Source organism: Stylophora pistillata, chromosome 6, assembly GCF_964205215.1.
Source record: "Stylophora pistillata chromosome 6, jaStyPist1.2, whole genome shotgun sequence".
Classification (NCBI taxonomy): domain Eukaryota; kingdom Metazoa; phylum Cnidaria; class Anthozoa; order Scleractinia; family Pocilloporidae; genus Stylophora; species Stylophora pistillata.
Genome location: NC_142524.1, coordinates 23007122 through 23011562, shown reverse-complemented (window position 1 = coordinate 23011562; position 4441 = coordinate 23007122). Strand labels below are relative to the sequence as shown.

Here is a 4441-nt window from a genome sequence, read left to right as displayed (position 1 = left end):
TAAGGATACTTAAACAAAAAGTCGGACAGGAGTGCGGGATCCCTGGTGTAATAATAAATCATAGGCTGATCCAAGAATTCAAAACAAAGATCTGGCGATTAAATCAAGCACTAGCCAAAGCCAAAACTATGGGAGGCAATGGGGTGAAAAAACTCTTTTTAATTGGACAAGGGGTAAATTTTGAACTTGGAATTTTAAGATATATTAGTATGAAATGGACTGTGTTATGCTCCAAAACGAAAACAATGAATTGAGGGGACAGAAAAGAAAGCTTGAAGATGATCTTAAAGAGGAAAAGTGCAAGAAGGCCAAAATTGAGCAGAAAATGAAGGAAGCTGTTGCTAAAAACAAAGACATTACTAGCAAATTTCAAAAGAAATTAAAAGGGCTTGTCCAGAAATTAATGCAACTACAAAAAGATAAGAAATCAAGGGGTCCTACCAAAAGTAAAACATTTCTAGACTATAGAAAAAGGCAGCAAACTAGAGTTCGAAAGCAAATGGTCACAGACTGTGAAACTTCACTTTCATTTCTTGGACTTCATAATTTTGTTGCTACTAAAGTTGAAATTTTCCATGAGAACACTCAAGAGTACGAGACTCTCACATTGGTTGATAACAATAACATTCAAAACTCATCTCGAGCCGAGACAGTCACTGATGAGGAGATTGATGACATAAATCTACTGCTGTACACAAAGGAAAGATTTATTATATCAAATGAAGCATACCATGAACTTTCTATGATTTGCAAGGAACTACCTCGGTCATGGAAATTCAAGGAGAGGATAAAAGCTTTAAATAGTCATGTATGTCAGTCAAATCTGTCAAGTACTCCCAATGATACTTGTGGGATTCAGCAGAGCATAGAGGAACGACTAGAAGTAAGGTTGCAGACTCTTATGAAAAATAGTCCTTCTAATGCTGCTTTCAAAGAAAATCATAAGATTCGAGTTAAACTTTCTGGGGATGGTACCAATATTGGCAAACGACTACATGTCATCAATGTTACCTTCACTTTCCTTGATGAAAGAACATTGGCTCAGGCAGCTGGTGGCAATCGTTTGATAGCTGTTATAAAGGAGCCTGAAAACTATGAAAAACTTTCCAAAGCATTGACAGACATCCGAAAAGATGTAGAATCTTTAAAACATTTGTCAGTGGGAACAGAGCAGTTTGAAATTGAGTGGTTCCTGGGAGGGGATTGGAAATTCCTTGCATGTGTTTGCGGTCTTGGTGCTGCCCATGCTATATACCCTTGTATTTGGTGTAAATGTCCCTTATATGACAAATATGATGGAAGAAAAGAATGGTCTCTCACTGATGTCTCAAAAGGAGCACGTTCAATTGAGGAGATTCAACAACAAGTGAATACAAGGTCAAGAACAGTGGAGAAGTACAATTCTAAACATGCTCCACTTTTTTCCTCAATTCCCATTGATCATGTTGTCATAGATTCACTGCACCTTTTTCTTAGAATTTCTGACAACCTAATTAACCTCCTTATTCAAGAGATGCGATGTCAAGATGCACTTGACAAAAACAAAACTTTTAATGATGGTTTTGAGAGATCAAAGTACAAGCACATGGCAAGCTGGGAGACCTATCCAAATGTACCCTCAAAATTCCTTCAACTGGTTTGTCTGTAAGGATTCAAAGAAATTGAAATGGCGGGATCTAACAGGCCCAGAGAAACAGAAATCATTTAGGAACATTGATTTCACTAGGGTATTGCCCAATCACCAGAAATCTGATCAAATATCACAGTTGTGGAAACAGTTTCTAACAATTGCAAACATGTTGAGTTCCACTATTCCTCAACGGAGCAAAGAAGAAATTCAGGAGGCATCAAAATCTTTTCTGGAAGAGTTTTTGAAATTGTATCACACTAAGGATGTTACTCCCTACATGCATGCACTGGTATGGCATGTGCCTGAGTTTATACAAATGTATGGTACTATCAGCTCCTTCACTCAGCAAGGTCTAGAGAAACTTAATGACAAAACAACAAAGGACTTCTTCAGATCTACCAATCAACGAGGAATGGATGCGTTAAAACAAATTGTGCAAAAAAGGAACAGAATTGAATATTTCGAGGATCTTGGCAGCCAAAGAGGCACAAGAAGTGTTACTTGTGGAAACTGTAATTTAGAGGGTCATAATATTAAGACCTGTTTATTCCCATGTAGCTCATGTGCATTTAAACCATGTTGTTCTCCCTTACATGTGATCAAATCAAACAGCAAATGGGTTAAGAAATGTCAAAATGAGAATATATTGGTTTAGAGATAGATGTTATGGAAGTACCTTAATAAATTGTTGTTGTTGTTATATCAAATAAATAATTTTGCAGCCCTAAATTGTACACAATACAAGCACTAACAAATTATTATAATCTGTTGTAAAAACTTGTCATAGATAAAGCTGAGATAGTGCCTATATCCCCCTGAGGAATAGGGATTATTGTTAGAATGGGCAACAACTCATCCTCTTTGGTCAACATTAATGCATTACATGTTTGATACTGTCAGAAACATTGTGGCTACTACTACTGTTAGGATGGGGGCGATTTCCACTCATTACTGTTGTATTCAGCCTTCACACCATCCCCACAAACAAATGTAAAATGACTTCCGAGTCACTTTCAGTGCGGCTTTCTACAAGAGTATCGCCGACTTAAACAGACTCTCTTACAGGCTTTTTTTCATGAAGCCAAAATCTTACAGTTACAGGAATGACATAACAAAAGTCTCCATTTACATTTTGAATTCTCTCAAACCACTTACTACCAAGTAGATCGCATAAATGAGAGTTATCATCAACACAATGTACTTCCCGTCCTCTTGAATTTTTTACAAATCCAATATTTTGTAAATATGTTGTATAGATATCCATGTCAATCTGCATCTCAATTCGAACCTCTGGAGACTCCCTTTTGGTTGAAAATAGACTAAACTTTACTTCGCGGCCAAGGCGGTTGAATAAAGCTGAAGCCCTGTCAGACAAGGAATCTTCACTCGGTATGAATCGTGGTAGCAAGTAGTCTCCCCGCAGCCGTGATGTTTCGGTCACGCAACGCTGCCTCACAGACATCATAGTAAATGGAATCTGTCAAGTACTCCCAATGATACTTGTGGGATTTAGCAGAGCATAGAGGAACGACTAGAAGTAAGGTTGCAGACTCTTATGAAAAATAGTCCTTCTAATGCTGCTTTCAAAGAAAATCTGTCTGTGAGGCAGCGTTGCGTGACCGAAACATCACGGCTGCGGGGAGACTAGGTACCAAGCGACCAAGACTACTTTTGTCTCTGTCAACTGAGTCATCTCAATCTCTCCATTCATCAAAGTCACTTGAATATCCAATAAAGTGAATTTTCACTTTATTTTCTATTTTGTCTCGGTCAACAATCTGCAAAGAAAATATTATCTATATCTTAGGACTATTATGATTCACTCTGACAACATAACTTACGGTAATTTTTAGTACTTACTTGAAATGCTCACGGATAAAAAGTTCCTGAAATGAAATTATTTAAGATTTTTTCAGAACGATCCCAGTTAAGCCATGAGTATTTGAGGCGACGAAAATTCCCTTTTAGGTTAACTTGCTAAATATCAGTACTGTTATATTTACTTACATAGCGGCAAGAAAGATGGGCCAAATAACTCTCACTAGCAACGGTCAACTATGCTATTCGGTATTCTGAAGTTACTCCTTTCATGTTAAACCGAAAACTATGAAATTTGTACATTCCTTTATCTCTTAATGAACTTATTTCTTTCGGAAGAAGTTAAAATTATTCAAAAGAAGTGTGGTTTTATACCGCATGTGTTACGTTACGAGGAAATTTATCAACAAAGCAATCTCCCTACTTACCTCAATTGGATACATTTTCTCCTGATCAACTTTTTTCGGTTTTTTGGGACGTATCTTCTCGGCTTTGAGACGAATGTGGCTTTCTATTCCGAGATAAAAACCTTCCACGGGACGAGTGCGCTTTTCAGCCGCCATTTTTTCTGTCTACTTTGTTCAGCCCCAGAGCCCGCTCATTCAAACTGCGCATGAGCAGGACCAATTTTTCAGTCTCGAGCAAATGTCTCCCTCAAAGGGGTCATTTTTTGGAATGAAGATTTCATCGAAAAAGTATCATTTAAAACACTAAGCTAAAACGACTATATAGTGACTTAGCTATGGTTTGCTTATGCACTATATAAATGCAGATCTGGTTGCAGAAAGTGAAGAAAGAGTAAAGAGGTGATTGGAGTAAGATACAAAATTTAAACGATCGACGAACTCACCCCCGGAGAATCCGTCGGTGCAAGAGCTCATCTCTTATCATATCAGGTTCGGGGGGGGGGGGGGAGGGGGTGAGAGGGAAGGGGGACTGGGGATGCTTGATGCAGGTTAAGGTCTGGTCTCGATCCTCGACTGGGTTAAGTGA

At 38.2% G+C, this 4441-nt stretch overlaps 1 long non-coding RNA gene across 2 annotated transcripts; it reads right to left on the bottom strand.

The window, feature by feature from the left end:
• Positions 1-3050: 3050 nt before the first annotated feature.
• On the bottom strand, positions 3051-4192 carry LOC148728858 (uncharacterized). Of its 2 annotated transcripts, XR_015988781.1 has the most exons (3): positions 3877-4192; positions 3491-3516; positions 3306-3408 (listed from the first exon to the last, which is right to left on the bottom strand). It is a non-coding gene; the product is annotated as an uncharacterized LOC148728858 (long non-coding RNA). The 2 variants fall into 2 exon arrangements; XR_015988780.1 differs by lacking the exon at positions 3491-3516 and having other exon boundaries at positions 3051-3408; positions 3877-4184.
• Positions 4193-4441: the final 249 nt, after the last annotated feature.